General features: G+C 48.6%; 1 long non-coding RNA gene across 1 annotated transcript; it reads right to left on the bottom strand.

Annotated features, from left to right (window-relative positions):
* Nucleotides 1–7,520: 7,520 nt before the first annotated feature.
* LOC143768314 (uncharacterized) lies at nt 7,521–20,191 on the bottom strand. The gene is made up of 4 exons (XR_013213797.1): nt 20,097–20,191; nt 19,881–19,946; nt 14,038–14,185; nt 7,521–8,376 (listed from the first exon to the last, which is right to left on the bottom strand). It is a non-coding gene; the product is annotated as an uncharacterized LOC143768314 (long non-coding RNA).
* Nucleotides 20,192–22,004: the final 1,813 nt, after the last annotated feature.

Here is a 22,004-nt window from a genome sequence, read left to right on the forward strand (position 1 = left end):
AGACAGAGGCCCCCCACATGTATTGGCGGTGAATTAAGATGAAATAACAAACGTAGTATGAAAATAGGTTTAGCAAATTTGAGGTCCACTTACTACACAGCAGAAGACAGAAAGGACACTTTCATGGTCAGCTGAAAACCCTATCAAAACACCATCCAGGAATTACTTTAAAACTCTGGCATTAACTCATAACACCAGAGTGGCAATTCCTGTTCACAAGAGCTTTCCAGACACAGTAACGAAACTACAGCTGTGAACTGGAACAAAAATGCAAAAACAAACATGGACAAGAGTCCAACTTATCTAGTAGTTGTCTAGGAGCAGGAACAAGCACAGAGAGGCTTCTGATAACATTGTTGACCGGCAAGCAACTAACAGAGCAGCAAGGTTATATAGCGACTCCCACATCTTGATGGGAACAGGTGAACAGAGAAGTTGAAAACACCAGTTCAATTCCACCAGTAGCCACCGGGGGAGCCCAGACTCCAAATTCACAACAGTGTTTTATCTCTGTACTGTAACATCACTGTGTGTTTTATCTCTGTACTGTGACATCACTGTGTGTATTATCTCTGTACTGTGACATCACTGTGCGCATTATCCCTGTACTGTAACATCACTGTGTGTATTATCTCTGTACTGTGACATCACTGTGTGTATTATCTCTGTACTGTGACATCACTGTGTGTATTCTCCCTGTACTGTGACATCACTGTGTGTTTTATCTCTGTACTGTAACATCACTGTGTGTATTATCTCTGTACTGTGACATCACTGTGTGTATTATCCCTGTACTGTGACATCACTGTGTGTATTATCGCTGTACTGTGACATCACTGTGTGTATTATCTCTGTACTGTGACATCACTGTGTGTATTATCCCTGTACTGTGACATCACTGTGTGTATTATCCCTGTACTGTGACATCACTGTGTATTATCCCTGTACTGTGATATCACTGTGTGTATTATCCCTGTACTGTGACATCACTGTGTGTATTATCCCTGTACTGTGACATCACTGTGTGTTTTATCTCTGTACTGTAACATCACTGTGTGTATTATCTCTGTAAAGTGACATCACTGTGTGTTTTATCTCTGTACTGTGACATCACTGTGTGTTTTATCTCTGTACTGTGACATCACTGTGCGCATTATCCCTGTACTGTAACATCACTGTGTGTATTATCTCTGTACTGTGACATCACTGTGTGTATTATCTCTGTACTGTGACATCACTGTGTGTATTCTCCCTGTACTGTGACATCACTGTGTGTTTTATCTCTGTACTGTGACATCACTGTGTGTATTATCCCTGTACTGTGACATCACTGTGTGTTTTATCTCTGTACTGTAACATCACTGTGTGTATTATCTCTGTACTGTGACATCACTGTGTGTATTATCCCTGTACTGTGACATCACTGTGTGTTTTATCTCTGTACTGTGACATCACTGTGTGTATTATCCCTGTACTGTGACATCACTGTGTGTTTTATCTCTGTACTGTGACATCACTGTGTGTATTATCCCTATACTGTAACATCACTGTGTGTATTATCTCTGTACTGTGACATCACTGTGTGTATTATCCCTGTACTGTGACATCACTGTGTGTATTATCCCTGTACTGTGACATCACTGTGTGTATTATCCCTGTGCTGTGACATCACTGTGTATTATCCCTGTACTGTGACATCACTGTGTGTATTATCCCTGTACTGTGACATCACTGTGTGTATTATCTCTGTACTGTGACATCACTGTGTGTATTATCCCTGTACTGTGACATCACTGTGTGTATTATCCCTGTACTGTGACATCACTGTGTGTATTATCCCTGTGCTGTGACATCACTGTGTGTATTATCCCTGTACTGTGACATCGCTGTGTGTTTTATCTCTGTACTGTGACATCACTGTGTGTTTTATCTCTGTACTGTGACATCACTGTGTGTATTATCCCTGTACTGTGACATCACTGTGTGTATTATCCCTGTACTGTGAAATCACTGTGTGTATTATCCCTGTACTGTGACATCACTGTGTATTATCCCTGTACTGTGACATCACTGTGTGTATTATCCCTGTACTGTGACATCACTGTGTGTATTATCCCTGTACTGTGACATCACTGTGTATTATCCCTGTACTGTGACATCACTGTGTGTATTATCCCTGTACTGTGACATCACTGTGTGTATTATCCCTGTACTGTGAAATAACTGTATTATCCCTGTACTGTGACATCACTGTGTGTATTATCCCTGTACTGTGACATCACTGTGTGTATTATCCCTGTACTGTGAAATAACTGTGTGTATTATCCCTGTACTGTGACATCACTGTGTATATTATCCCTGTACTGTGACATCACTCTGTGCATTATTGTCATGTGTGTATTACAGCCACTGATATTAGGCCCCAGTTGAGGTTCTGTTATGGGGGCCCCATTGTAACTTTTGGGGGACGGTGGTGTGTAGCTGAGGCCATGATGACAATGTTGTTACCTTCAGATCCGGGTTCTCTATGTTCTGATCCGTGTACTGAGCGGAGTCTTGTAAATCTGCAGGTTTGTTTCATCTGGCCGTGCCGCGGCTTTGTCTGTCTTGGGTTTGCGTCTTGCCTGTTTACCGTCCTCACCTGTTATTTACCGTGTCGGCATAAGTGATGGCAGCGATGCCGTCTTCAGCACGGATTTTATTTATTCTGGATTTCCAGACTTCTCTTTATCGTCTCCAGGAAACATTGGCCTCGGGCGGAACAATAAAATGCAATGAATAGAAGCTGTGTGTCGGTTCTGGGCCGTCACGTAGCCATTCTACCTCTGTGCAGGGTGAGAAGACACCAGAAAGCCCCCTGTCCAGAGTTACAGTAGGAAGGGCAGCTCTGGAGCACAAAGTGCTGCTCTGTGTGGGCCGCAGACCACCATCCACATTCTTCAGCTTTCTGTCTGTCCTCACTGCTCGCTGTCAGTGAAGGACACGTGTTTATAGTCACAGGCGACACAGAAGTCATGGGGCCCTACAGCAGAAGCTTCTACTGGCCCCTTCCCCTTAAAAGATTTTCACCGGAGAAGGCGAGAACCTCCCAACTTTCAGTAAGAGGGACGTGCGGCACGGGATCATTACTTGAGCCCCTTTTATGCTCCTCAGTGGTCTCACCATTTCATGGCCCCATAAAGTAAGATGCCCCCCACACAGTATGATAGCCCATAGGACCAAGCCCCCAGATGATCCAAGTGCTGACTAATCTAATCCTACTCACCTGTGGCGCTCCGCTCTGTGCTGCGTATGGAATGAGGCTCCGCACAGCCGGCGGCATTCACTGATGTCACCGCTCCGGCTGTGCTCCGACTGAAACACCCCAGCTGATGTTGGAACAGAGAGACGACGGCTCCTCAACCATTAAAGTCAACGCTATCTGCATCTGAGTCGCCCGCCAGGGCCATGGGGTACCCGGCCCTGGTGTTCATAGGGGGATGTCAAGGTGGCGACCCGGTCCGTGGCCCTGGGCGCCCATGTGCAGCGCCCCAGAGTCCTGGTCGTTGCAGTACTGTTGCTCCGCCGCTAAGGGGGGCTATGGTACGTCTGATGGCACTGAAGGAGTTCATCTGACCAGGTATCACAGACACCAATACACTTCACAGTCTGGCCTCCAGGGGGAGCTAAGGGTACTATGTATTAGGCCACTCCTCACAATCTGGTAAAACTGGGGGTTGGATAGGAAGTTAGATGAGAAAAGCTGACTGGGAATCGAACAGGCAACACCCTGTGGCAGGGGGTGTTGCGGGGAGAGACTCAGAGGGGTCCCTGTCAGGGGTGGGATCCTGACAAAGGCCTAGCAACCAGAGAGAACGTTACGGGACCGCGCCTGCACGATATAGCGGTGGTACCCCAAGAAAGGACAAGAAGCGAGGTCTATTGTGCTGAGCGAGAAACGAGATCAACGCAACAAGGAGAATACCAGTAAGAGTCGTGCTGTAAGACGAGGCAACATCCTATTGAGGCGCATAACCGGTGGCCGGAACGCCGAGGAAGTATAGAGCTCCAGGCCAAACTTCAAACCTACGGCAGGACAGTCAGTTATAGGCGGGCTGTCTTATCCAATTGACCTAGGAAGACACAGGGGGGTAACAACAGGAGTGGGGCGACGCTAGAGTCCCGGAAGAGCTCCGAGCCTCCCCGTCATACGGGTGCGTCCTAACCATAAGATCTGGGGGACGTAGAGGGAGAACATCAGAATCGAGTTGTGAGGGAACACGAGAAACAGACACAACAGTTGTGGGGACTATCCCGTAAGCACAGCAGCGGAGGATCACAACACACAAGCGCTAGAAGGTAGGCACTAGTGTTGAGCATTCCGATACCGCAAGTATCGGGTATCGGCCGATACTTGCGGGTATCGGAATTCCGATACCGAGATCCGATACTTTTGTGGTATCGGGTATCGGTATCGAAACAACATTAATGTGTAAAAGAAAGAATTAAAATAAAAAATATTGCTATACTCACCTCTCCGACGCAGCCTGGACCTCACCGAGGGAACCGGCAGCGTTCTTTTCTTAAAATGCGCGCTTTTCCTTCCTTCCGTGACGTCACGGCTTCTGATTGGTCGCGTGCCGCCCATGTGGCCGCGACGCGACCAATCACAACAAGCCGTGACGTAATTTTCAGGTCCTTCTAGGCATTCATGATTTTAAAATTACGTTCCGGCGTTGTGATTGGTCGCGTCACGGTCACATGGGCGACGCGACCAATCACAAGCCGTGACGTCACGGGAGGCAGGAGACGCGCGCTTTTTAAAATGCGCGCGTCTCCTGCCTCCCGTGACGTCACGGCTTGTGATTGGTCGCATCGCCCATGTGACCGCGACGCGACCAATCACAACGCCGGAACGTAATTTTAAAATACTGAATGCCTAGCTAGAAGGACCTGAAAATTACGTCACGGCTTGCTGTGATTGGTCGCGTCGCGGCCACATGGGCGGCACGCGACCAATCAGAAGCCGTGACGTCACGGAAGGAAGTAAAAGCGTGCATTTTAAGCAAAGAAGGCTCCCGGTTCCCTCGGTAAGGTCCAGGCTGCGTCGGAGAGGTGAGTATAGCAATATTTTTTATTTTAATTCTTTATTTTACACATTAATATGGATCCCAGGGCCTGAAGGAGAGTTTCCTCTCCTTCAGACCCTGGGAACCATCAGGGATACCGTCCGATACTTGAGTCCCATTGACTTGTATTGGTATCGGGTATCGGTATCGGATTAGATCCGATACTTTGCCGGTATCGGCCGATACTTTCCGATACCGATACTTTCAAGTATCGGACGGTATCGCTCAACACTAGTAGGCACTGATTTCCACCTGCAAAGGGAACTCTAGAGGTGCCATCGGACCGGCCAGACTTGCGCAGCCCGGTTAACCGTATTCCAGATTGAGGACCCAGAAGCCTTCAGTAAAGAGGTAAAGAGACTGCAACCTGGTGTTTACCGCGACCGGCACTTCACTACACCATAACGACATCCCATACCACCACCTTCATTGTACGCCCCTCAGCAGGGTCACGGACCGGGTCTAGCCACCGTGACAATCCCAGAGCAGAGACTCAGAGGCCCGGTACCGGGTACCCCTCGGCCCTGCGGCAGTGGGGGCGCTACACATGTAAAAGGGGAATTGAATAAAGTTTATGTTTGGGACGCCACCTGTGGTATGATGTTGTGGCAGCTAGATGGTATACCTTCCCACAGGTGAAGTATGTCCCCTGGGCTGCCAGTTTGTAGATGGAAGATGGTGAATGGTGCAGTGAGGAACGAGGACACAGGTTTGTAGTCTCTTTACTTGGTTTACTGAAGACTTCAGGCAGCCACAGTCCAGGGCACAAGATCACAGGATAGGTAGAGTCCGGCTACCTTGGAAGAGAATCCAGAGTCCCCTTTACCAGGTGGAGTTAAAGGGAACCTGTCACCCTGAAAATGGAAGTTGAGCTAAGCCCACCAGCATCAGGGGCTTATCTACAGCATTCTGGAATGCATTCTGGAATGCTGTAGATAAGCCCCCGATGTAACCCGAAAGATGAGAAAAAGAGGTTAGATTATACTCACCTGAGCGGGCGGTCCGATCCGATGGGCATCATGGTCCGGTCCAGGGCCTCCCATCTTCTTACGATCATGTCCTCTTCTTGTCTTCACGCCACAGCTCCGGCGCAGGTGTACTTTATCTCCCTGTTGAGGGCAGAGCAAAGTACTGCAGTGCGGGAGAAAGGTCAGAGAGGCCCGGCGCCTGCGCACTGCAGTGCTTTGCTCTTCCCTGACTGGGAAGCGCCGGAGCCGCTGCAAGAAGATAAGAAGAGGACGTCATCCTATGAAGATGGGAGGCCCCAGATCGCGACGCCCATCGGACCGGACCGCAGCGGGACCGCCCCTGGGTGAGTATAATCTAACCTCTTTTTCTCATCTTTCAGGATACATCGGGGGCTTATCTACAGCATTACAGAATGTTGTAGATAAGCCCCTGATGCCGGTGGGCTTAGCTCAACTTCCATTTTTGGGGTGACAGGTTCCCTTTAAAAACCTTCCTCTAGTACCGTGGTGTTGTAGTACCTCACTGCCTATGGCTTCAGATATGGTTCTCACAGTTCTCTCTGTCCCCCATATAGGATAGGACAATACCTGTATGACAAGTAACTCGAGCCTTTTTATAGGGACTCTATCACGCCCTGGGCTCTATGTGTTACTGTGTCTTCAGGTGTGTGTGGCGGACAGGTAACGTGCAGTTCAGCTGTCCTGCCGGTCTCCGATGTAAGTGGTAGAGTCCCCTACAACCTCAGTGTGCCATCTACCGGTTATCTGCGCTTTGCCAGGGAGACAGTCTGCTCGTAGCTGTCCTCCCCCTGGTGTCCTCGCCTGTGCCTCGCTCTCCTTCACTCTCACTGAATGATGTCCTTTCCTTCTGTATGTCACTTTCTTAAGGGCTCTAGCACTTAAGACTACATGGCCCCTTCACACCTTCTGACACTCCATGTCGGTCTGCTCCCTTCTGTCTCTCTGACCATCTGCCCTTTCTTTCCCTCCAAACCACAATATATCGGGGGTCGCCAAGAAATAGGAGCAAAAGCTCTCCCTTGTGGCCTGGAGTGTGAACATGTTGTGTGTATGGTGATTACCTGATAAAGAGATATCCTTCATCGCTTCCAAACGTAACATCACTACCCCGTGAGGAAAGCAATGCTACTGTGAGAGCAAGGACCCTGAGGCACCACACTCCCCCCCATTAAATCCAGTTTTCCCGAACTGGGAAAAGAAGAACAACAATATAAATTAGCAAAAAGACATACAAATTTTTTTTAAATGCTGTAAACAAATAGAGCAAGTTAATAGTGTAAACTGGAGCTTCCCTTTATGGGAGGAATTGATGCTTGAACATTACAAGAACATATTTGCATGGTATGCATACCTTCTAAAATTAGAACCTATCCTATTAACGGCAATTACCCTCTAAGGGTATACTCTTTAAGGCTTCAAAGTGCAAAACAAATATTATCTTGATTTTCTTCAAAGTGCAAAATTTCAACTTTATTCTTAGTCACTCTCTCTCAAGAGTATTCTGTGCGTACAATACTATATTTAATACTCCATTACAAACATTATCACTTTAATAAAGTTCTTCAGGTCAACATTCCCGTTAAGGTGCAAACAATTTGTAACATTTTCCTATACTGAGGTAGTGCAATTAATTGTGCAATTAACACTCAAGTCAATTAACAACTTTATAACAGCAGCAATGATGCAAGGGACCCGTCATAAACCCCCAAAGTAGGGCTTGGGCAGACTACAAGGCGTGTATCCAGACCTGGAATCCTGCCGTGCCACACGGATTTTTCTTCAGGTCTCTTTTAAACAAGGCAACTTTCACAGCAATATTAGAAACAGTCTCTTAAAAGCTTCTTTGTAAAACATGTAGGAAGCACCTTAAGAGGAGCCAACTATTTACAGTGGAAAGTTTTTGATCATGCGCAGTTCATGATTCGATAGTTCTTGGAAACAGTTAAACTTTTTAGTGTAAAATCCTTGGTCAGGTATATCAACTTTTAACTTTCAACAGTCACTTAACTTTTGGCAGCAGGTTAACTTTTAACTATTTGCAGTCACATGCTTCCTATTTACTTTGGCTGACTCCAAGGTAATATCTGGCGAGGTCCTAGGGAGGTCTTGAACCAAAGTTACTCCTGGTAACAAGTAGATGTTGTGGGTTCTAAATTTGTGTACAGTTAGGTCATGTCCTGCACTGGGGGTCTGTGTAGCCTGGGTACACGTGATGACTGGTGAGGTTGCCACTGCTGTTTCAGTCGTGGTTATAGTGCAGAGAGAAAGTCATGACATTGCTATTGGTCGATATCCATAAGGATCACCCCTTAATTTTGTTTAACGAACCCCCTATTCTTGTCTCAATGACCCATACCCAGAAACGACAGACTCAGAACTTGGATAATAATTGGCCACAGTGGCCTTTATTATAAACATACAATAACAATAAAATAACGTAGGGAAGAGTCCTTGAAGCTCCAAACTGGTGGTTAACCATAATATAACTAGTGGACAGAACATACCATAAATTTACTCCCAGCCGTTACCACCCAGGCTCGGGAGCACCAAATACCCTGAAGGGTTAACCATGTCCACTTAAAAACTTGGGAATCCGGCCCACCGTTGCCAAGATCCCCCCCCGAACCACCAGACCCGAAACCAAGATTTACACCACTGAAGAATCCGTACACCAACGGATCCCCCAGGCCAATTTATCACCAACTCCAAGGACCCCTCCCACCGCCACAACGAGGGTATTTGCACACCTCAAATACCCGAGACCCCCCCACACTTCAGCGCTATGGCCCTTTCGATACCATTCTGCAAACCTAGGGCCCATAGATCGATGCCCACTGCATTCAGGTGAACACCATCACTAAGGAGATACTCCTCCCCGCCCTTTTCCAGCTCAAAGTGACGGACAAACAAACCTCCGTTCCTAACCACAAAACTAGGATCCGCCCGATTAACCTTGATTCTGGCCTTATTGACCTTTTCCACGGATCTTGCATGCCGCCAACATCTCCTCTGGACAATATCCGACCACACCACAAGTAGATCCGGAAAAGACACCCATAACCTGAGGAGGTCATGTTTAATATCCCGGATCAGCTCCCGACAGGGGCGGATCCCCAAATCATTTCCTCCCACATGCAACACCAAAATGTCAGGAGGCCTGTCCAACCGAGTGCCATTATGCACCTCGCGCAAAACCCCGCTCCATCCCAGTCCCCGAAAACCCAACCACCTGACCGTGGCCACGTCCTTGGAAAACCCGAGTTGGCGTCCGTCCCGCCGAACGTCCGCACATCTCGCGCCCCAATACACGTATGAATGGCCGACGATCCAAACCAACCGGGGATGATGACCTGGAAAAACACAAACAACTTAGATTCCAACCACTTATTCTTTTTTACAAATACAACAACAACGAGGACACCTCCCCTTTAATTAACGGGGTCTAACATAACTCCTGTATCGCCCCAACTCCCATCTCCCAATCCTCCGCACAACCTCAGGTGCCAAACCTCCCATAGCTGCCTCTGTCGCGGCCCCAATACGGAAGGAATGAGCCGCAAAACGGGAAGCATCCAGCCCCATACCCGACAATGCCCGCCTAAAAACTGCCACAAACTGAAATTTAGACAAAAAGGAACCATCCTCATGACACAACAAAGGTCCAGCCCTAGAAGGCTGAAAACTGTTAAAAACTTGCCAACAACTAACGGGACATGAGCGAACCCACAACGGCACCCAACATTACCCGTTTTCCTCTACCCTCCTGATCCGTCTTCGACCTTCGCAACCAAAATTGTAAACCACCCTCAGTAAGCACCACATCCTTAGCCAAAAGCCCCCCTGGCTTGTACGTGTTAGGAGACACAACCTCCCCAACCCGCAAAGTGCCGAAAAAGGCCAGGGAAAATGCCAACCGGAAAAGAGCCACCTCAAAGACGGATACACAGATCTCACTTAACAACGCACCAACCCTCTCCAGCAGGCTAAAAGAAACTGGACGCCTCCGATCACCCATTCCCACATTCCTTCTAAAACCTTTTATCGCCTGCCTAACCAGAAACAACTTTGTCAAATCCCGTAATCCCCTAATCTGAAAACCAAAAGCCAACGCTGACCGAATTCTCTCCACCTTTGACATTGACCACCCTTCATCAGCACCACAACAACAAGGCCCCCACATGATCATCACACACATCAGCTACCCCGAAAGACGCCAACCAGGACTCCCAGTCACACCATACCGACCAGTAAGCCGCCCATGTGCTGGGTGCCAAAGACGCATGAATCAAAGGTCCTGCAGCCCGGATACCACGCTCCAAAGTTCCAGGGGGCATTGGAGCCCCGCCTCATCCGCATCCGGGGCCAAAGCACGAAAACGATCCCACTGGAATCCAGACAAAGAGTCAGCAATGGAATTCTCAACCCCAGGCACATGAGACGCCGTAACATACGCATTAATCGACATACAGAACAACACCAACTGACGTAAAACCCGGATAACTGGCGGAGAAGATGCCGTTAAACTGTTGATGACGCAAACCACTGCCATGTTATCACAGTTAAACTGAACCCTGCGATTGCGCAAATCCTCTTTCCACAAATAAACGGCAACCAAAATAGGAAAAATCTCCAATAACGTCACGTTTTTTACCAACCCTGCACCGAACCAGTAATCAGGCCACCTGGAAGCACACCACCGACCACCAAAAAAGGCACCAAAACCAACGCCCCCTGAGGCGTCCGTGAACAAATCCAAATCGGAGTTGCCCACCACTTCTTCCATCAGCAGTGAGCGACCATTGTATTGCGCCAAAAAACTGTCCCACACCCCCAAATCAGCTTTGTGCTCACTAGACAATCGGACAAAATGATGGGGAGCCTTGACCCCTGCCGTAGCACCTGCCAACCTGCGAGAAAAAACCCTCCCCATAGGGATGATTCTACACGCAAAGTTCAACTTGCCGAGAAGAGATTGAACCTCACGCAAAGGCAACTTTTTTAAACGACGCGCCCGAGCCACCTCGCATCTTAAACCAACCACTTTTTCCTCAGGTAACCGAAACTCCCATTCCACTGAATCAATAACAATACCCAAAAAAGAAATACACGTACTGGGCCGCTCGGTTTTCCCGGGCGCCAACGGAACGCCGAACCGTTCAGCCACCCAAAAAATTGACTGTAAAGCCACTTCACAACAGCCCGACTGAGCAGGCCCGATGCACAAAAAGTCATCGAGATAATGTATCACCGAATCCAAACCCGACACATCACGGACAACCCACTCAAGAAAGGAACTAAAAGCCTCAAAATATGCGCACGACAGCGAACAACCCATCGGCAAACATCTATCAACGTAAAAACCCTGGTCCCAATAACAACCCAACAATCTAAAACTCTCCGGATTAACGGGAAGTAACCGAAAAGCTGACTCTATATCAGTCTTGGCCAACAACGCGCCCCTGCCGCAGCTACGCACTAAACGTGTCGCCTCATCAAAAGACGTATAAACAACGGAGCAAAGCTCCGGATCTATCCCGTCATTCACCGACCGCCCCCTAGGGTACGACAAATGGTGAATTAGCCTAAATTTGTTAGGCTCCTTCTTCGGAACGATGCCCAACGGTGACACGACCAAATCTTCGATGGGAGGAGTGGGGAAAGGGCCAGACATCCTCCCCAACGATACCTCCTTGCACAACTTTTCGGACACTGCCGCATGCAAAACTGCAGACCTCAAATTCCTCAAAACTTGCGGAATGCCAAAAGGAGGGGCGGGTATCCAAAAACCATCACGGAACCCCAAAAACAACAACTCCGCTTTCTGCCTATCAGGAAACCTATTTAGATAGGGGACCATCGCGTCCAGCCTCACCGGCGTCGCCCCCTTTTGAATTGCCATCGGGCTTTCCTTTTTTCTTGAAGCACTTAGCGGCGCCATGGGATGCTCCGCTACAATGAGAGCACACGTGCTTGAATTTACAAGTTGCCCCGAATTTGCACTGGCCGTCGTTAAACTGCCAACACAAACCGTGCTTCTGTCCCCCTGATTGCCCAGCCTGACTTCCTGATCCAGAAGAACTTCCTTGCCCTGCAGATTGGCCCGGCACTTCCGGCCCCACCTGGAAAGGAATGACCAAATTTCGTCGGCGCCATTACCCGCAACCACAAACCGATGTCCTTTTGATCCCACCGGATCGCCGGACGAACCGCCTTCCGCTGCCTAAACTGTTCGTCGTACCGGAGCCAGGCCTGGCCCCCGTACGCCCTATGTGCCTCGCCTATGGAATCCATGTAACAGAATAGAGCGGAACAATTCTCAGGCGCCTTTTCACCAATTACGCTCGCCAAAATCGCAAACGCCTGCAACCTGTTCACAAACGTCTGCGGGATGAGGCGCCACCTCCGCTTTTCCTCATCCTCTTTCTTACTATCCTCCTTTTTGCTCTTGTCCAAATTAAATTTTTCCAGCGGGAGAAGCGAAAAAATCTCCACATATTCATCTTTCCACATCTTCTCCCTCACTTCCTTCTTTAAATGAGCCCCCAGCGGCCCTTCAAAACAGACATAAACCTCACCTCGCGCTTTATCGTCCAAACGAATCCCGCCTTCCTTCTCTTTCTCAGTCTGCACTGACACCAACACAGGTTCAGATGAACTACCGGGCGCTATGGCACCCACTCCCGACACCCCCAAACTCAAATCCGTAGGACCAACCCATGCGGCCAGAGGGGACGGCACTGCCCTAACCCCTCCCAAACGTGTAAGCAACTCACGGACACAAGACAACAATTCACCCACCCCATCGTTCCCCGAAGCCGACCGACTCCCTGCTTGCTCCCCCAAAACCGCCGCCCCACTCGCCTGACTAACCCCCACCGCCGGTGAAAAAGATAACGCCGGTAACAAAACAGACATAGAGTTCTGCTTACCAGGCTGCAGGGGAGCCGGGGTCCCCCCAGCCGCAGACATCCCGCTCGTCCAGCTGTCATCTCCTCCCAATCGGATCTGTGGAACCCCGCGAGACTGCGCTTCAACGCGTGATGGAAGGCGTGAATATCCGGCCCCGTCCAGGCCCGCCACTAGTGATCCAGATGCAGCCTGAGAGGAAAGGACACCCGGCGCAGGCCCACCGTAGGATGCAGGCTCCTCAGACCCCCGACCACGGCTCCTTCCGGATTCAGTCGATGACCCTGGTGATGATCCAGGCTCACATGATGGGCTCAGCAGCCCCGAGGGCACGGCGGCGCTGCCTGCCGCAGTGGTACTGGCTCTCCCACGCTGTCTTGATGCAGATGAAGGAGCAGGCCGCCCGGCTTGAGCTGCAGCCCGGCGCCCCCCCCCCCCCCCGTGACGTCACTGGCACTCCGAGCTCCAGCGCGTGAAGGCCCCGCCCCCCGTGTGAAGGAGGAAGCAGGCCTTTCCACCGCCGCAGGCCCCAGCGCGGCAGGCGGTTACCTCCCAGACCGGGCCCTGCTGGGGCGCATGGACGCGGGCACTCGATCCGGAGGGTCCCTGGAGGGGCTCCTACGCCTGCGCTGGGGACGGGGAGTATCTGGGGACAGCCGCTCTGGAGGCCGTCTGCGCTGAGAGCACCGTTCACCGCCCGATGCCGCCTGTACTCCACCGCTGCCGCTGCCCAGTATACCGGCCACCTGGGACTCCAACCAGCCCGGAGGCTGATGCTCTGCCGCTGCCCGCAGCTGCTGCAGCACGCTGTCTATGCCCGACATGCTGGATGTTCTCTTCCTGGGGATTCCAGAGCGGGAACTGGTAAGCTCCACCCCCCGGCTACCTTATATCCCCCTCCTCAGGCTTACAACCCCCCACCCCTAATTAACCCCTACATCCTCAGCCCTTCTGCTCCCAAACCCCTGTCATGACGGCCTGCACGTACGCCGTCTGTGGGGGGAGGGGATGGCTCGCTCCGGCCTGCTCTAAACAGCTGCACTGTCTTTTTGTGATGAAAGTGATTATTTAATACGTAGAGGTAGTGACACCATACACAATAATTTTGCATGTAGAGGGCACAGAATCAGTAGCGTAGCGTCGTGACGTTTCGACTCTAGGAAGAGTCTTTCTCAAACCATGCTGAAAGACAGTTGAATATAAATCAATTATATGGTATATATATTGTGTAAGAAATATATACAGGAACATTTACAAATGATAAAAATATATACATATTTACACAGATATTAGAAAGTTATATTTTTACAATTATTACCGGGCAAGCAAAATTCAGCACATTTTCGGAAGCCTTGTCATATGATTGCAGTTATTGCCAAGCAAGTACAAAGCAAAATTGAATAAATAAGATATACAGTTCCAGCAAGGAACAGGGAAATGGGGGAGGTGGGGAAGGGTTTAGGAGAAAAAGGTTGGATGGAGCTTGTGTAATAGAGTGCAGGGTTGCGTATGTCACCACGGAACAGACAGACCAACTGTTGAAGGGGATTTATTAACAGGGGTAAAATTCTCCTCGCAGGGAGTAAACGGGGTTAATAGTCAAGTAAAACAGTAAACAGTTAAGCGGAATCAAAGGGTTAATGAGTGTTCTTGTAACTTATCAGCCCAGGGAGGTCCTGACTGGAGGGTCCTTTTCCCAATGTGGATACAGTCACCAGCAGGGCTTGGGATCCTGAAGTCTCTTCTGTGTCTCCTGGAAGGTCCGGGGTTAAGTCTCTCTGCAATCTGTTCTTCGCAAAGTGAAAGTGAAACCAGGAAATAGCACAGTCTCGTTGCTTCTGCAAGAGCCTCTATGCACCAGGCTGACAGTCTCCCTGTATTAACGCTGTCACACACACTCTGGGTAGTTACTTATCACACTCAGGGATTCTTTGCTTGTCACTGCGGTCACCAGGAATTCTTTGCTTGTCACTGCGGTCACCAGGGCTGCACAGTCACTGTCTCTGATTCTGGAGGCTTCCAAATCTACACCCCCACATCCAGCCGTTACTCTGGTGGGAATCTCAGCCTCAGTGCCCTCACGGGGAGCACTCTGTCATGGGGAGCGCGGCGCTGCAGCCTGCTTTCTCTCTGGCACGCTGTCCCCTCTCTGGCGCGCTCTCTCTCCCGCACTTTTCTGACCACTCCCCTCTCTTTTCCCAGCAGTCAACCTGTCCCCTCTGTCCAGGGCAGAAAGTCTTCCCCCCAACAACCCAGCTGTCTGGCTAAGTGGTTCCAGGCAAGGAGCAGGGAAAGCAACCTCCTTACATTCCCCCTCTCTTAAAGCTCGCCATTCCACGGGCGAGGACTCTTCGTGCTTCTCTTTGTTCTTCGGAGGGGAGTCAGATACCTGCGATTCTCGCATCTCCTTCTGCCTTTCTTCTTGTAGATACTCCAAGACTAAATGGTTTAGGAGCTGCTCATCAGTCAGGTTGAGATATGCTTTCTCTGCGTCATCAACAACTGCTGTCTTCTTCTTTTTCTTCTTCTTCTTCTTAGCTTTGCCGCTAGCAGATGTCTGCGTAGATGATTCATCCTCCTCCTTGTCATTATCGGAAACTTTAGGGACTTCTTGTTCAGGCTCCTCAGTTTGGGGGCTTAGTACACGCAATTCTTCTTCATAGCTCCCCCTCTCTTTGACAGGAGCATTCTTGTCAAACCTTGAGTCAGATGAATTAAGACCATGCAGGCCGGACTCTTTGTCATCTGCGCCGGGCTCTGCGGGCATCACTTCCCAGGTATTCTCAGCCACACGCCCTGTCTCACACAGCTGCTCCATTTCCCTTGTCCGATCAGGAACTGGTGAGCTGACAGCCAGCACATTCTTCACCTCAGGGGACGACATCAGTGGTTCCTCCTCCTCATCGGCTTGGACATTGCAAACGAGTGTCGCAGGAACACTTGGCACTTTCTCTCCTTCTTCAGGAACTCGTGCTGGACAGGGTAGTAAAGCACTTTGGTGGTCTTCTCGAGAGAACGTCACTTTCTTCCTGCCAGTCTGAGTCTCACCAGAGATGCTTGACACCTTCTCCACCTCTCCTTGGCGTCCGACATTGTGGTACTGTCTTGTCCTAGGTGGAACTCTTCTCTTCCTGCCGTACCATTCCCTCCAGGGGCGACATTCCCTCCAGTTAGCAGGACCCTCAGAGGGGTGAGCGGATCTCTGCCACCGCTCTTCTCGGGTAGGGCAATTTCTGGACATGTGTCCCACCTTTCTGCACGTCCAGCACTCACGTCTGCGTCTGTCTGGAGGGCGCTTCAGTTTGGATCGTCGACCTCGGCAGGGGACATCTCTCATCTGCGGTTGCTCTTCATCCCAGGATACGGAGTTACACTCTGGGGCCGCCACCGAAGCCTTCTTTATGTGGCGCACCTCTCCTATACAGTGGGGCAAAAAAAGTATTTAGTCAGTCAGCAATAGTGCAAGTTCCACCACTTAAAAAGATGAGAGGCGTCTGTAATTTACATCATAGGTAGACCTCAACTATGGGAGACAAACTGAGAAAAAAAAATCCAGAAAATCACATTGTCTGTTTTTTTAACATTTTATTTGCATATTATGGTGGAAAATAAGTATTTGGTCAGAAACAAACAATCAAGATTTCTGGCTCTCACAGACCTGTAACTTCTTCTTTAAGAGTCTCCTCTTTCCTCCACTCATTACCTGTAGTAATGGCTCCTGTTTAAACTTGTTATTAGTATAAAAAGACACCTGTGCACACCCTCAAACAGTCTGACTCCAAACTCCACTATGGTGAAGACCAAAGAGCTGTCAAAGGACACCAGAAACAAAATTGTAGCCCTGCACCAGGCTGGGAAGACTGAATCTGCAATAGCCAACCAGCTTGGAGTGAAGAAATCAACAGTGGGAGCAATAATTAGAAAATGGAAGACATTCAAGACCAATGATAATCTCCCTCGATCTGGGGCTCCACGCAAAATCCCACCCCGTGGGGTCAGAATGATCACAAGAACGGTGAGCAAAAATCCCAGAACCACGCGGGGGGACCTAGTGAATGAACTGCAGAGAGCTGGGACCAATGTAACAAGGCCTACCATAAGTAACACACTACGCCACCATGGACTCAGATCCTGCAGTGCCAGACGTGTCCCACTGCTTAAGCCAGTACATGTCCGGGCCCGTCTGAAGTTTGCTAGAGAGCATTTGGATGATCCAGAGGAGTTTTGGGAGAATGTCCTATGGTCTGATGAAACCAAACTGGAACTGTTTGGTAGAAACACAACTTGTCGTGTTTGGAGGAAAAAGAATACTGAGTTGCATTCATCAAACACCATACCTACTGTAAAGCATGGTGGTGGAAACATCATGCTTTGGGGCTGTTTCTCTGCAAAGGGGCCAGGACGACTGATCCGGGTACATGAAAGAATGAATGGGGCCATGTATCGTGAGATTTTGAGTGCAAACCTCCTTCCATCAGCAAGGGCATTGAAGATGAAACGTGGCTGGGTCTTTCAACATGACAATGATCCAAAGCACACCGCCAGGGCAACGAAGGAGTGGCTTCGTAAGAAGCATTTCAAGGTCCTGGAATGGCCTAGCCAGTCTCCAGATCTCAACCCTATAGAAAACCTTTGGAGGGAGTTGAAAGTCCGTGTTGCCAAGCGAAAAGCCAAAAACATCACTGCTCTAGAGGAGATCTGCATGGAGGAATGGGCCAACATACCAACAACAGTGTGTGGCAACCTTGTGAAGACTTACAGAAAACGTTTGACCTCTGTCATTGCCAACAAAGGATATATTACAAAGTATTGAGATGAAATTTTGTTTCTGACCAAATACTTATTTTCCACCATAATATGCAAATAAAATGTTAAAAAAACAGACAATGTGATTTTCTGGATTTTTTTTTCTCAGTTTGTCTCCCATAGTTGAGGTCTACCTATGATGTAAATTACAGACGCCTCTCATCTTTTTAAGTGGTGGAACTTGCACTATTGCTGACTGACTAAATACTTTTTTGCCCCACTGTATCTCTTTCTGGCGGCTTCCGCACGTTACCTCGGGATATGCCGCTGGTCCCCAAAACTGCAGTAAGGGCTTTCCCCAGACTCTCAATCTCCTCCCAGATTCTTCTTATCTTCAGCTGGGAATCCCGGGCCCACATTGCCTCCTCTTCATTTTGACTGGATGCTCCGCAGTTGTAGCATCTAGGCAGTCTTCTTTGCCGAACGGCACTAGTCTCACTTTGGAGGGCGGTTTCTGCAGCAGGGATCTTCTTATATTCAGCCACCTCCTCACGGACTCGCTTAAGCTCCTTCTTCAAGTCTTCTACCCATTGAGGGGCTGTTACCTCCCTGCTCCATACCTTTCCCACTGGCACTACCACCCCTTCCTCTTGCTCGTGTGTGCGTGCCTCACTCCCAACCTCAGAGAAAGTCATATCTAGCTTTACACGCATGCGCTCTCGCAGGGCCTGTTTCATCAATACATCTCGCAAGCCTGTCACCAGTTGGTCTCGCAGTACAACGTCAATTGACCCCACACCTATGCCGTCCTTCCGTATAATGGCAGTATGAAGCTCCTGCAGTGCATTCATATATTGCATCACGGTCTCCCCCTCTCTTTGTATCCAGCGGAACAGTCGCATGCGCAGCTCCCCTACGTCAGTGGGGTCCCCATGCGTCTCCTCAAGTATACGTAATACTTTGTCCAGGGTATCTCTCGCCTGGGGGGGTCTTAGCATAACAGAGTCCCGGGCATCCCCCTCTAGGGCCATCACAGCTATTTCCGCCTGCAGAGCCGGTGTCATAGGATGTATCCGCATCATCCCTCGGATGCGCTCCGTCCAACCCCACAACATGACATTACTCCCTGAAAATTTTGGTAGGTTAGCTAACATGGCTCCCAGGGAGATGCTAGACCTGGGGCCTCCCTCAACTGCTTGGTCTGCCCCTTCCGTGCTACCGTGTGACATCCTGCCGACTACGCCAAGTGTAATAGAGTGCAGGGTTGCGTATGTCACCACGGAACAGACAGACCAACTGTTGAAGGGGATTTATTAACAGGGGTAAAATTCTCCTCGCAGGGAGTAAACGGGGTTAATAGTCAAGTAAAACAGTAAACAGTTAAGCGGAATCAAAGGGTTAACGAGTGTTCTTGTAACTTATCAGCCCAGGGAGGTCCTGACTGGAGGGTCCTTTTCCCAATGTGGATACAGTCACCAGCAGGGCTTGAGATCCTGAAGTTTCTTCTGTGTCTCCTGGAAAGTCCAGGGTTAAGTCTCTCTGCAATCTGTTCTTCGCAAAGTGAAAGTGAAACCAGGAAATAGCACAGTCTCGTTGCTTCTGCAAGAGCCTCTATGCACCAGGCTGACAGTCTCCCTGTATTAACGCTGTCACACACACTCTGGGTAGTTACTTATCACACTCAGGGATTCTTTGCTTGTCACTGCGGTCACCAGGAATTCTTTGCTTGTCACTGCGGTCACCAGGGCTGCACAGTCACTGTCTCTGATTCTGGAGGCTTCCAAATCTACACCCCCACATCCAGCCTTCACTCTGGTGGGTATCTCAGCCTCAGTGCCCTCACGGGGAGTACTCTGTCATGGGGAGCACTCTGTCATGGGGAGCGCGGCGCTGCAGCCTGCTTTCTCTCTCGCACGCTGTCCCCTCTCTGGCGCGCTCTCTCTCCCGCACTTTTCTGACCACTCCCCTCTCTTTTCCCAGCAGTCAACCTGTCCCCTCTGTCCAGGGCAGAAAGTCTTCCCCCCAACAACCCAGCTGTCTGGCTAAGTGGTTCCAGGCAAGGAGCAGGGAAAGCAACCTCCTTACATTTGCAAAGAGAAAAAAAGGAAAATAATGGTAGAAAGTAACTGACCTATTTTGTAGATACTGTGTGTCCCGTGGGATAATGAAATAATGGTGTCGTGGTGCAAAACATATCCTGGAAAAAGACATGAAATCCATGAGGGTCCTAGTAGCATAGTATACAGTATGCAGTATGGTATGTCAGCTATATTGGTCTAGGATAACATGCGCACCAAGGAAGGGAACATATACAAAAAAATTACTGTGGACAATGGGTGGTACTCACCAAAGGAAAGCTGTCGCCAGGGAAAGGTGTCATGCAGCGCCGATGTAGTGGTGTGGGCGGAGTGGGGGAGATAGTCTCATTAAGTAGTGTAGCCGCGATGTGGTTCCAGGGTGTAAACCTGGAAGTGAACGATGCGGTGGGTACACAAGTCTCAGGACGCTGGCGCATGCGCGGTAGGGGCAGTAATGAGTAAGGAGAAAGAGCGCCTGCGCAGTGTGGAGCGCACTGTGACGTGCCGTGGTGTCTGGACAGAACAGTATCATGTGGCGCAGTATGGGAAAGAGGAAGGCAGAAAAGGACGATGTAAAAGAAATTATAGCGGTATATAGAGGAATAACCTGATATAAAGGTGGAGAGAATATTTGATTACATAAAAAATGGAAATAATGAGAAATAATGAAAAATAATGAAAGAGGTAAATGATTGATAAAAAATAAGGAAAAAACAAAAGGAACAAGGGCAAAAAATGAAAGAAACCTAAAAAGGAAGGTAGAGATTGATGAAAAAATGTAAAAGATAAAAAATGAAAATAACAATTATAGATAAAAATAAAATAAAATATTGAAAAAATGAACATGGGGGATTGAACAATAGACCTGAAAAGTGAAATAAAAATGTGTAAAATGAACAAAATAAGAAAGAATAAAAATAAAGAATAAAAAATAAAAAATCTAAAATAAAATATAAAATAAAAATTGATAAAAGTGACGCTTGAGCATACTCACCTATGAGAATCAATGGGCCTGTGGAACTAACAAAGAAAATATTAAAGAGGAGAAAAAGAAACAGTAGAAAAAGCAAGCTCCCAAACCGATTTCAGAGCAATACCCAATAAAGAGTAAAATATGTCAGAATAGACAAGTCTGAACAAGCCGGTACATAAGCAGTATCTTGCAGTTATCTAAGAAAATGAGCGAATAATGAAATCCAGCTCTCTATTGAGACCCTTGGCGTTAAAGTTTGTAGGGTATGGATCCAATAGGACTCTCTTTCCTTTAATAACCGTATATGGTTCCCACCCCTTCTAGGACGCGACACCTGCTCCAATACCTGAAATCTTAATTGTGACCCCGTATGGCCCATTGCGACAAAATGTTGAGAAGTGGAGCCAAGTTTTCTTGCATCTGATAGTAGATTTATGGCTTCCTAGTCTGTCTTTTATATGTTGGGTTGTCTCGCCATTATAAAGTAAACCACAAGGGCATTCAATTGCATAGATAACAGAATTACTATCACATGTGAAGAAGCCTTTTGTTGGAAAACGTTTTCCCGTGTGGGGTGAGTGATGTCACTTGATTTAATGAGGTTCGAGCAGGCCGCACATGCCAGGCAGGGGAAGGTTCTTTTCGAACCAATAAAGGACTGTTTCGCTTGTTGGGTGCCCCCAATGTCAGCTTCCACTAATTGATCCCTGCGGTTTCGTGGACTGCGGGTGCACATTAGAGTTGGGTTTATAAAGGCTTCAATTTGAGGCTAGGCCTTATGTAGAAGAGGCCAATGGTCTCTGATTATTTTGTACATTTGAGGCATCACAGGATGGTATGTATAAAAGGAATACGTTCACTAGAAGGAGGTGGACGTGGGTGTTGGTTCTTGTTAAGTAACCTTGTTCTCTCTTGTGCTAAGATGGTTGGAGGGCAGTTCCTGTCTAGAAACTTCTGAGACATTTCATCCAAGTGGTTCGGGAGGATCCTCTCATTAGATACAATCCTAGATATTCTTTCAAATTGCAAACGGGGCAGGCTATTTTTAGTACTTAACGGATGGCAGCTCGAATAGTGTAGGAGAAGATTGCAATCAGTAGGTTTTACATACAAATCTGTACTTAATCTGCCTAGGTTGTCCTTTTGTACCAATGTGTCTAGAAATGGAATTTTCTGTGGGTCATGATTTAATGTGAATTGTAAT

The sequence above is a fragment of the Ranitomeya variabilis genome, chromosome 4, assembly GCF_051348905.1.
Source record: "Ranitomeya variabilis isolate aRanVar5 chromosome 4, aRanVar5.hap1, whole genome shotgun sequence".
Classification (NCBI taxonomy): Eukaryota; Metazoa; Chordata; class Amphibia; order Anura; family Dendrobatidae; genus Ranitomeya; species Ranitomeya variabilis.